The following is a 13000-nucleotide window of genomic DNA, read 5'->3' as shown; positions in this document are numbered from 1 at the left end:
GTATTTTTTACCTACTTTGAGATATGTGGTTTTAATTTTTATTACTTGAAAGTGAGTGTGACAGCTCTTGGTGAGTCATATTACTTAGGATTTTGTATTATATATTTCATCAAGTTCATCAGTAGTTGGCCGAGGTCAAATACCAAACTTTCTGATTGGTTGTCCCTGTACAGCATGATGCATTGTGGGTTTGTGTTGTCGCAGAATTTCCAGAATAATATTATATATGTAGCAGTTTTGTCACAGTGTTATGAACACTTATTACATTAGTTATAGAATTAATTATTCGCTTATGAACAGGAAGTCGAAAATGTTTTGCAAATGAGACGACGTGACAGTTGAGTTTTTTGCCCCGAGTTGTATGGTCACAGTTGTTAAATTCCTGGCTCAGAATCAACTGCAACAACAATAGCCTGACATCATCAAAATGGTTAAATGGGTGTATGTGTGACGTGGATGTGTTGCAGTATGTAGTCTGTGTATGTGGTTTGTGGCATGGAGCTATGTATGTCTTGTCATGTCTTAAATGTTCTATTTTGAGAAGCTGCTTTATTTCTGTACTGATGTGTGACACTTTAGTGAAAGTTTGTGAGTTACGATCATCCTATCATGACTAGCATAAGTCCATGTTAAAATATTGGGCTTGCGATTATCTTATCACCACAACTGGCGTAAGTCCATGTTAATGTATGGGAGTTTCAATTATCTTATTGCTACGACTGGCGCAAGTCCATGTTAAAGTATAGGAGTTACGATCATCCTATCCCAACGACTAGCTTTAGTCCATGTTAACGTATAGGAGTTACGATCATCCTATCCCAACGACTAGCATAAGTCCATGTTAAAGTATAGGAGCTACGATCATCCTATCACAACGACTAGCGTAAGTCCATGTTAAAGTATAGGAGTTACTATCATCCTATCCCAACGATGCAAGTCTATGTTGAAGTATGTGAGCTACAATCGGCATGCCCCTAAAATGACTTTTTGAAACCGGGTCCTGGGGGGATTGTCTAAAATATCATCAGATGTACTCACCTATATCAATGTCAGTTTTTTTCTACTTCCTTTTCTGGGGGTTGTTGCCTGCGTTTCAGATAGATATCTATATACAGGCACACTATTTGAAAAGAATACATTGGCTAATTTCTTAGAACATTGTTATAGTATTTTTTTTGCATATTTTGGACGTAAACTACTCAACATTCATTGGGTTAGGTCAGGTTGTTTTTGCGTATTTATTATAAGCTTATCTGAGTCTCAGGCTAGTAAACACTGGTTATTGATCTGAAGATTAGATCAGGACTTTGTTGTCATCTGTCAAATATCACGAATGGTGTAGGACGTGACGTAAACTGGTTCCTGGATCTTTGTACACAGTTAGCATGGTTACAAGGTACAGAGCCCAGCCCACATAAAGGTTGCATGAATGGTGCACACCACAGATACACTTCCTGGTTTATGAGGAAACACAGACAATCTTGTTTATGAGGCCTGCAAGACTTTGTTAATTTCTTGGTTCATGAATTTGTTTGTGAAATATTCTGGCTGGTCGGTTTGGACGGATATGTCATCTGAAAAGACATGTCAGTTTATTTATTTTGTTTGCATTCCATTTTGGGACTCTTGCAAACATTAAATGCACAGGTAAGGCTAAAATGTGTTAGAAAGGCTGAATCTTGAGATAATATAGTTTTGTTATCTTTGTATCTGTACAGGGACACGAAAACAAAAATTCACAACTCTAATTCCACTGGCAATAACTGGTTTTACTTTTCTACTTTTTATATGGAAGATGAGAATTAGCTTTCTTCAAACATACATCTTCCCATGGCAAGGGCGTTAACTGACTATAAAAGTCCAGTTTCCACCCTTGCCGAACTAGGCTTGAATTTCCAAGCTTGATCATAGCACTATTCAGGTTATGTCCCTTCTTTTTGTCCCTCCTATTGACCAATCAGATTTCACCTCTCATATCACTTGCATTTGCTTCAAACAAAATGGCGACGCCTGGTCAAGTTGATCTGATCGATAATCAAGATCTATATTGTAATTAAACGGGTCTTACCTTGTGAAGTGCATCTTACAACAGGCATAGTTGCCTTTTACGGCAAGCATGGGTTGCTAATTTATGAAAGTATTCTTATTATCAATGTGTGTTTTCATCAGAATTCATGGAGATAAATGGATTATAAATGGAAACATTTATTCTTCACACAAAAATGTTGAGTGTTTATGTGACTTGGTTTTTAACATTTTGGCAAGGAATGCTGTGTTAAATACCTCGGAATGTAGGAGTAGAAGACAATTCCCCAAACAATGATTCATGCCAAGTCACTCGCCGCAGGCACACATACAGACAAATCCAAATAGAGAAAATTCTTGACTACATATCTGTATGACCAAATCTTTATTAGCAATAAGTCCATTAAAAAGATGCTAAATTCAGCACCAGTGGCATGCTCATTGCACATCAGAAAACGGTCAAACATCGGTCATAACACTATGAACAGGTACATCTTCAGTTGTGACTTCAGTTGAGAAAGATCGGGGCTAGTTCTCAATTCTTGAGTTCGCCTTTGACCCAGGTTCGATTCCCGACATGGGTACAATGTGTGAAGCCCATTTCTGGTGTCCCCCGCCGTGATATTGCTGGAATATTGCTAAAAGCAGCGTAAAACCAAACACACTGACACTAATACTGACACTGACACTGAGTTCCCCTTGACCCAACTAGGTGCAGTGGGGTAGCCTAGTGGTTAAAGCGTTCGCTCGTCACGCCGAAGACCCGGGTTCGATGGGTGAAGCCCATTTCTGGTGTCCCCCGCCGTGATATTGCTGGAATATTGCTAAAAGCAGCGTAAAACCAAACTCACTGACACTAATACTGACACTGAGTTCCCCTTGACCCAACTAAGTGCAGGGGGGTGGCCTAGCGGTTAAGTGTTTGCTTGCCACACCTAAGTCCCTGGTTCGTTCCCTACATTGATTCAATGTGCAAAGCCCTTTTCTGGTGTCCCACACCATGATGTTATTGGATATTGCTCTAAGTGGCTTAACACTATACTCACTAACTCCACTCACAAACCCTACCGACACTTTGATCTGGTGATTCTGACATTTGTATTGTCTCTGCATCAATGAGTCATCAAGTAAACTCATCAAAACGGAACATTAAAATATATGATAATATTAGTTTTTTTATATTCATTCTGACCTGATTATCTTGCCTGTGGCAGTATTTGTCGATATTAATTAGTTCATCTCATATCTATCTGATGAGTCACAAAGTGTTTAGCATACATAATGAACAATGTGTCATTAGGGAAAGAGGGTCATATTTTGACTTATATCAGACAAAGCAGGGACAATCTGGGGATATACACACAGTGTCTTGCTACTGGGAGACAATCTATGGGGCTATACAACACAGTGTCTTGCTACTGGGAGACAATCTATGGGGCTATAAACACAGTGTCTTGCTACTGGGAGACAATCTATGGGGCTATACAATACAGTGTCTTGCTACTGGGAGACAATCTATGGGGCTATACAACACAGTGTCTTGCTACTGGGAGACAATCTATGGGGCTATACAACACAGTGTCTTGCTACTGGGAGACAATCTATGGGGCTATACAACACAGTGTCTTGCTACTGAGAGACAATCTATGGGGCTATACACACAGTGTCTTGCTACTGGGAGACAATCTATGGGGCTATACAACACAGTGTCTTGCTACTGGGAGACAATCTATGGGGCTATACAATACAGTGTCTTGCTACTGGGAGACAATCTATGGGGCTATACAACACAGTGTCTTGCTACTGGGAGACAATCTATGGGGATATACACACAGTGTCTTGCTACTGGGAGACAATCTATGGGGCTATACAACACAGTGTCTTGCTACTGGGAGACAATCTATGGGGCTATACAATACAGTGTCTTGCTACTGGGAGACAATCTATGGGGCTATACACACAGTGTCTTGCTACTGGGAGACAATTTATGGGGCTATACACACAGTGTCTTGCTACTGGGAGACAATCTATGGGGCTATACACACAGTGTCTTGCTACTGGGAGACAATCTATGGGGCTATACAACACAGTGTCTTGCTACTGGGAGACAATCTATGGGGCTATACAATACAGTGTCTTGCTACTGGGAGACAATCTATGGGGCTATACACACAGTGTCTTGCTACTGGGAGACAATCTATGGGGCTATACACACAGTGTCTTGCTACTGGAAGACAATCTATGGGGCTATACAACACAGTGTCTTGCTACTGGGAGACAATCTATGGGGCTATACACACAGTGTCTTGCTACTGGGAGACAATCTAAGGGGCTATACAACACAGTGTCTTGCTACTGAGAGACAATCTATGGGGATATACACACAGTGTCTTGCTACTGGGAGACAATCTATGGGGCTATACACACAGTGTCTTGCTACTGAGAGACAATCTATGGGGCTATACAACACAGTGTCTTGCTACTGGGAGACAATCTATGGCGCCATACACACAGTGTCTTGCTACTGGGAGACAATCTATGGGGCTATACACACAGTGTCTTGCTACTGGGAGACAATCTATGGGGATATACAACACAGTGTCTTGCTACTGGGAGACAATCTATGGGGCTATACACACAGTGTCTTGCTACTGGGAGACAATCTATGAGGATATACAACACAGTGTCTTGCTACTGGGAGACAATCTATGGGGCTATACATCAGAGTGTCTTGCTACTGGGAGACAATCTATGGGGCTATACACACAGTGTCTTGCTACTGGGAGACAATCTATGGGGCTATACAACACAGTGTCTTGTTACTGGGAGACAATCTATGAGGATATACACACAGTGTCTTGCTACTGGGAGACAATCTATGGGGATATACACACAGTGTCTTGCTACTGGGAGACAATCTATGAGGATATACAACACAGTGTCTTGCTACTGGAAGACAATCTATGGGGCTATACACACAGTGTCTTGCTACTGGGAGACAATCTATGGGGCTATACAACACAGTGTCTTACTACTGGGAGACAATCTATGGGGCTATACAACACAGTGTCTTGCTACTGGGAGACAATCTATGGGGCTATACAACACAGAGTCTTGCTACTGGGTGACAATCTATGGGGCTATACACACAGTGTCTTGCTACTGGGAGACAATCTATGGGGCTATACACACAGTGTCTTGCTACTGGGAGACAATCTATGGGATATACAACACAGTGTCTTGCTACTGGGAGACAATCTATGGGGCTATACAACACAGTGTCTTGCTACTGGGAGACAATCTATGGGGATATACACACAGTGTCTTGCTACTGGGAGACAATCTATGGGGCTATACACACAGTGTCTTGCTACTGGGAGACAATCTATGGGGATATACAACACAGTGTCTTGCTACCGGGAGACTATCTATGGGGATATACAACAATATGATGCATTAAGTCATTCAGCATTATCGCTGAATATGTCTGATGCATTCATCACACTGCCAGACATCTTTACCAAACTTGGTGAACACCGACAAGTGATTAACATAACCATTGACAGGGTTCACACAAGGCTCGTATTGAAGGCCTATGATGGACAATGTGTTCAAATGTGACTAGTATCCTTATTCCATTTACTATTGGTAACTAGAAGTTTGTAATAATTATGACAATATTGCTTCACCATGTTTCCAGACTTTGTAACTTTCTACATAGATACAAAACATACTTGTCAAGATATACCAGGGAAACTTCTTCCTGTTTCAACACGTATTTGTGTAAAACAACCAAAAAAAAAACACTTCCGATTTTCTTTCCTTTTCAAACTGCTAATTATGTCTCTCATTTAGAAGTATTGAGATATTTTGCTAATCAGTTGTGTAAGAGAACACAGATATGGATGGGCAGAACTTATATTATACATTTTGAATTTGTGACCTGTGAAGATCCGGGGTAGAATAGATCTTCAGCAACCCATGCGTGCCGTAACAGGCAACTATGATTGTCGTAAGAGGCGACTAACGGGATTGGGTGGTCAGGCTCGCTGACTTGGTTGATGCATGTCATCATATATCAATTGCGTGGATTGATGCTCATGATATTAATCACTGGATTGTCTGGTCCAGACTCGATTATTTACAGATCGCCGTCATAAAGCTGGAATATTGTTAAGTGCGGTGTTCAACAACCAACCAACCAACCAACCAACCAACATTTTGAATTGATTTATATTTATGTAAAATATTAATCTTCAAAGAAAAAGATGCATTTTTGTCTGACTTAAGAATTCATTGATATTTAATAGCATGATGACACTAATCCATTCATTGAGAGTACAAACAGTGTCCAAAATAACTGCCTGCCAGCCTGCCTACCTGCCTGCCTTCCTGTGGCTGGTGACTTTTCCTCCAACTGCTCATTTGTCTGTCAGTGATTTTAAAACTACTTATATATTCAGTTTTATTATAACACCTCATAGATTCTCAAGTACTTGCTAGGGGCGGTCGGGTAGCCTGGTGGTTAAAGCGTTGGCTCGTCATGCCGAAGACCCGGGTTCGATTCCCTACATGGGTACAATGTGTGAAGCCCATTTCTGGTGTCCCCCGCCGTGATATTGCTGGAATATTGCTAAAAGCGGCATAAAACCATACTCACTCACTCACTCACTCAAGTACTTCCTTGCAATATTTCCATCGAATCAAGATGCAAATTGTCCCTTATTTTTTGTGTTTTTTCAGTATTTAAAATATCTGAATGTGGGCAGGTAACTTTGAAGATGGGGAGGCAACACTTATGGGTCACCTGCCTGACTGTCCTGTTGTCTTGTAACGAACATGTTGGGGGTGGGTTGGAGGATGGAGGGGTGGACAGGCGTGTCAGTTGATGAGGAGACAGGTGTAGGATATTGAGTTGTTCAATTCAGGCGGCCCCAGACCAGTATTGAATGGGAAGTTTACCCAATACCTCTGATATGAAGTCTTAAATCGCTCTATTAGTGCTTTAACAAATACAGTAGACATCATCTATATGACATCATGCAGCGCTGTTGTCACTGAGGAAGTAGGCTAGACATGACCTTCTTCTCTGTGTCAAATATCTGGAAATTAATAACGAAAAAACGTTAATGGCGAGAACATGATAGACTCAGACAGAAAACATTGATTCAATGTGTAGGCCACTGGAAAAAGTGGACAAGTTCTTGTTCATGGTTTAGAAAATATTTACAAAACTACACGGTAGCAAAATCAGACCCATTTAATATGGAAACCAGCTTTCCAGTTGGTTTGTGTAGGAAATGTCTTACGTGTGTAATTACACAGGGCTTACAGCTTTATTGTTTCAGTCTGTGCCAAAGCTTTCTAGTCTACTGGCCTGAACTTGTCACATGAGGTCATTTTTCGTAGAGTTGTGTCAATATCTGGACTTTTATTAACAACGGTTACGACACCGTAAGGAATTTAACAAGCCTCTGGCTTTGAACTAGTGGCTGAAGTCACAGACTTGTTCATTTTGACAATTTCACTGGGAATGGCACAGGGTTTGCAGGGTTTGATTTAGCTACAAATTTGTATGTAGCCAGCAGGGCTTGCACTTTTGAGAGTTAATGGCCACGCTTGGCGTAAAAGGCGGCTATGCTTGTCGTAAAAGGCGACTAACGGGTTTGGGTGGTCAGACTCACTGACTTGGTGGACGCATGTCATCATATTCCAATTGTGATTGATGCTCATGATGTCAATCACTGGATTGTCTGGTCCAGACTCTATTATTTACAGACTGACGTCATATAAACACTTGATGTGAGGACAAGTTGAGTTGATCTCATGGCTTCTACCCTGACATTGCTATTGTTGTGTTATTTACTATTGTTGTGTTATTTACACTGATTGTGATATTTACTATAGTTGTGTTTTTTACTATTGTGTTATTTACTATTTATTTTTATATTTACTATGGTTGTGTTATTTAACAGTATGTGTCAGTTTGACATTGTGTTACAGTGTTAAGACAGATAATACTCTCCCCTTCACGTCTTTAATTGTTTCCTGATCCGAGCTATTCCTTCCATGCGGCGCTCGTGACAGACATATATAAATAGAAGTGAGTGACTTCCTGCCTGTTCTACACGCCTGACCCACGTGCTGGTGTTATTGTCCTATTACGCAGCCACACACAGATCAATACTGCTGGTCTATATAGCATTGTATTCACCACCAGACTTAACACGCATATCAACACAAAGTCAGTGGAAGTAGACATCATATGTCTTTAACTGTAGCACTTTACTCTCATACGAGGTAGGTCAAGACATGCTTTTCTTAGTTGAATTTTTACATATTTTATTATATTTGTCGTGTTTGGGTATTTATGCATTAAAGGCAGAGGATTTAAGCCTATTCTTGAGTTTACTGGCTGTTTGGTTTTGTTATGTCAAGCATCAGTGGTTGTTGTTTTTTTAAATTCATAATTTGTTATGCATCCATTGTTCATAGAATTGTTTCCAAATGATAGAACTCTAATGTGGGTATGTAATCTCCAGCCAGTGTTTAACTGTGATAGACATGTAGTTCGATCCTGTCTAAGGATCTTGGAGGTTTTTCTGTTGTATTTCCACGGACCTCCATTATATGTGACGTAACTTTAACATTGAAATAATACAAGCCCTAACTTTGGTTCTAATTTGGAACACTATGTACCAGGAATGGTATGGTTAGGTGACTTCATGTCTGTATTTTAACATCAATAGAGATGCAGCAATCTTTTGTCTATGTACTTGTTATACAGTCAGTGGTTCCTGTAAGAACCTGATCCTGTGTAAAGAGAGACTAGGATATTAGTCAAATTACCTTGATATTGTATTTACTCGGATTGTTTTTCTTAAAATGTCAAGTAGATTGGAAAAATAGGTTTTAAAGAAAGTTTTGACAGGTTTTAGTAATAGTATTTTAAAGAATTTATTTTTATTAATGGCAACAGAAAATGAGTTCTTTATGACATTTCACTTTTTCTGGTTTGTGGAGTAAAAAAACAGTTTTTTATAGTTTTTTTTTTTTAGGTGTGCGGATTCTAAAACCTTTTTTTTAAAAAATCTGATGTTAGAAATAGGTAATTGCCTTGGTTTGCCGACATTAGAGCCAATCAGGGATCACCAATGAATTTAGAAAGATGCAGATTCCAGTCTTAGTGTCTGTAGAATAATATGATAAAATATGTTATACCCGGTACTTTGATTGCTGTGACTGTTTGATTGGCATTCTAGAAGTTGGTGAGTAATTAAGAAAACTTGTTACTTTATGGACAACAGCTTCTGATTTATTGCCAAAGCGACGTTTCGGTGTAGATTCTTACATCGTGATCAAGCTGGAGTGCAATAAACCAAAAGTTGTTATCCATAAAGTTGAAGTAAGACGAGTTCTATGGATGAACAACTTCTTTATCACAATTAGTGCGACGTTTCGGTGTAGATCCTAACACCTTTATCAAGCAATAGACCACACCCAAACCCACCCCAATCACAACATCCAGTGGAACAACATCAAACCAACTTCTAAATGCCACTGAAAGAAGTTATCCATAAAGTTGTACGTTTTCTGGATTGTCATGGTCCCTGTGATTATGAGTCAGGGCAAAGAGCAGGGGAAGTCCGGCTGTGTGACTGGATACAGACTGTCACACATGGCCTCTCACCTATACGTGTTCCCATGAAACGTACATTCCATTCCAGCACCAAAGCTGTAAAACATGTGCTTGTGTCATGTGGTCCGGCCAACTGGGTCAAGCCAACTGGGTCAAGCCAACTGGGTCAAACTTCCGTCACCAGCCACACTGACAAGAGACATGACCTTTGTGTACACTGAATGACACAGGGGTCAAGTGGTTGTGTCATGATTTGTACTTGGGACAGTTTCTCCTTCTCTGCTGTCAGATCGACACTGCTGACTTCAAGCAATCTTTGTACATGACACTGATAGGACCCGTGGGTCCGGGGTAGAATAGGTCTTCAGCAACTCATGCTTGCCATAAAAGGTGACTATGCTTGTTGTAAGAGGCGACTGACGGGATCGGTTGGTCAGACTTGCTGACTTGGTTGATGCATGTCATCGATCCCAATTACATGGGTCAATGCTCATGATGTCAATCACTGGATTGTCTGGTCCAGACTCGATTATTTACAGACATATAGCTGGAATATTGCTCAGTGTGGTATAAAACAACAAACAAACAAACAAATATCCACATGCAAGTTGTTTTCCACAAATTTTGATCTGCATCCTAATATTTCACTGGGTTTAATACTCGTCTAGAGCAAGTCACTGTGTATTTGTCAATGATAAACTGATCTGTCAAAATTAGGATTAACGTTTCAAATTTCCTCACGACACTAAAGTCCTTATCAGATACTTCCCAAGTCAAGTGGTCCGGTAGTATTGTCTCCTTCTTGCTGGTGTCATGTTTTGTCACACTGTTTCAGAATATCTCCGATGTCATTAGTTGTTTTAATAATTAACTGTATTGTGTTGTACACTACCATTGTCAAATAATTTGTGACCCGTTAGAATAGGCCCCTAGCTTGTAAGAGGTGTTCATGGTCAGTCTGAGATAACATACCCTGATGGGTACAATTGTGTTCATGATATCCACCACTGGTTTTCCTGACCCAGATTTGATTATTCACAGGCCTCCCTGATGTAGAGAATCTCACCTGAGAGTCTTTGGACATCTAATATAACATCAAGAGTCGAGAAATGTTAAAAGTCTGAGGTTTGCGGAGTGTTGATATTTTGAATTGCTGTGTGGCCTCACTATGACATACTAGCAAGGGTCTATTGGCCCATGGCCAGTTATAATTATGAAAGGCTTGCTCAAACGTAAAGTAGTTAGCTCGGCTGGCTGGTATTTCACCCTTTCCATGTATGTTAAATTTTTCAAATTGGACACTGCTCATGTATCGTGAAATTTCAGTGAGAAAGTATTAAGTGGGGATGACGTCGTGTGAATGGTTAACTCAAAGATCATCTTGGTAGAATGACAAGAACATCTTTATTTGCTCATAAATTGCCACGAAATGAGGCAAATGGAAGCCAACATTCAATCTCCGAGTGCAGGATAAGACGTTTTAGTTCCAGAGCTCCAGATAAGCTGCGTACCTGCATGAAATCAGCATCAGAAATGCAGAAATACGCAGTAAAATAAAATCCAAGCGTATCAAATACGCAACGAACATTACAGAAACGCTACAAAAATAAAACTTGTGCGTATCATCAAAATATTGTAAAGTAACCCCGCATATTCGATTAGCAAATCAGTAACTTATTTTGAAATTATAAACGGGCATTCCGTCAACCTTGCCAAACTCCACGATGACAGTTACATCATGTTCATTTGCCATCACACTTTCTTGTGGAAGTATTGGGTATTTTTGAGTCCTATAAAGCTCTCGAACCCACACGACACCAGTTTGCAGGGACTAGATGAATAGTGTTTTTAAATATTTAACTTAAATACCCACATGTGTGAAAACTAGTGGGTAACAGAAATTGGAATACCCAGATAGAAATACTACTACCCAATGGTTTTAAAATGCATGGGTAAAATGCTCTGAGTTCTAAAATTTTCGGAGCCCCCTGGGTAACTCAGTCGTGGCCTTCAACATTTAGTTGTAGGCCAGTTAGTTTGCACAAGGGCCACTAACTTTTGAAAGGAGCAAACCCTGCAGGCTACATAGGAATTTGTTCTGACATCTACCCCTGACAAATACCGTATTCAACGTAATAAGCGCCCCGCTCTAATTAAAGTGCCCACAGTGACATTTGCTAAGATATTGTCTAGTGAACAATCCCAATTAGCACCCCTTCCGATTGATCAATGTACACAAGACGTATTTATTCGCGTAAAATAAGCACTCATGTGATATATGCACCCTTAATTATGGGTAATTGAATTATGGAAAAATATATCTGTACATAAATATTTCCGCATAAATAACAATATTTATCGTTCAACTCAGTTTTTTTCACCAAAATAAAATTCTAGTAAGAGCCCCCTATTTCTAATTTTGAGAGCGCCCTGGGCACTTATTACTTCGAATACGGTAATGGTGATGCACTGATTCTTGGTAAAGGATAAAGATGTCATCTATGTACATTGTAGGTTGTAAAATCTGTCCAAACTTCAGGTTACACAGTTCGCAGAGTCTGCTAAGTGTTGATTGGTTAGAATACTAAGAGAAGAGTGTCTGCCTGATAAGGTGAAAATTATCAGACGATGGAGAAATTGAACATGAAATCTGTTGAAGAACCATAGAATCTTCCTAAGTTCTGTCAGTGATGTGAATAGGTTCATTTCCTTTCTCCAAGTCACTGATTGACTGAAGTGCCTTAAAATCTCCATGGCATGACATATGTCTACAGCAGCACTTTTGAAATTACATTGGCGTTTTGTGGGCCACAGCAAATTTTGCCCCAAGTTTTACAGATGAGCTTATGTGAAATTGTTTTGCAAAAACTTAACTTAGACAGAACGCCTGCTTACCAAGTTTCATATGAACTGAAATCCAACACCTCTTTCTTGAAAAAGTAAGTTCTATGTTTCTAAACATGTCACTATTGTTCAGTGATCCGTCGTATTGTTTTCACAGCTGTTTTGACTTTTTTGCCTATTGGAATATGTTTTGGCAGATACTCAAGATGACTTATATTCTGTACGGGTCTGTCGGGTAGCCTAGTGGTAAAAAGCGTTCCCTCGTCACGCCAAAGACCCAGGTACGAATCCTGACATGGGTACAATGTGTGAGGCCCATTTCTGGTGTCCCCGGCTAAAAGCGGCGTAAAACCAAACTTACTCACTAAATTCGGTATAGAAAGCTGATTTGTGATGTTATCAGTTTAATATGTTGATTGGTTGAGTTTATTTTCAGACCATTCTTTGTTTCCTACAGCTTGATATCAGCTGAGCATGAAGTTCATCTGACTG

The 13000-nt window shown here is 40.0% G+C and overlaps 1 protein-coding gene across 1 annotated transcript in view; it reads left to right on the top strand.

The window, feature by feature from the left end:
- LOC139447596 (run domain Beclin-1-interacting and cysteine-rich domain-containing protein-like) overlaps positions 1–13000 on the top strand; it is a 74635-nt gene that overhangs the window by 19630 nt on the left and 42005 nt on the right. The gene's annotated exons all lie outside the window — the stretch shown is intronic.

The sequence above is a fragment of the Haliotis cracherodii genome, unplaced genomic scaffold (genome assembly GCF_022045235.1).
Source record: "Haliotis cracherodii isolate W230 unplaced genomic scaffold, xgHalCrac1.p SCAF_7, whole genome shotgun sequence".
Lineage (NCBI taxonomy): Eukaryota > Metazoa > Mollusca > Gastropoda > Lepetellida > Haliotidae > Haliotis > Haliotis cracherodii.
This window is presented reverse-complemented; position numbering and strand designations above follow the sequence as displayed.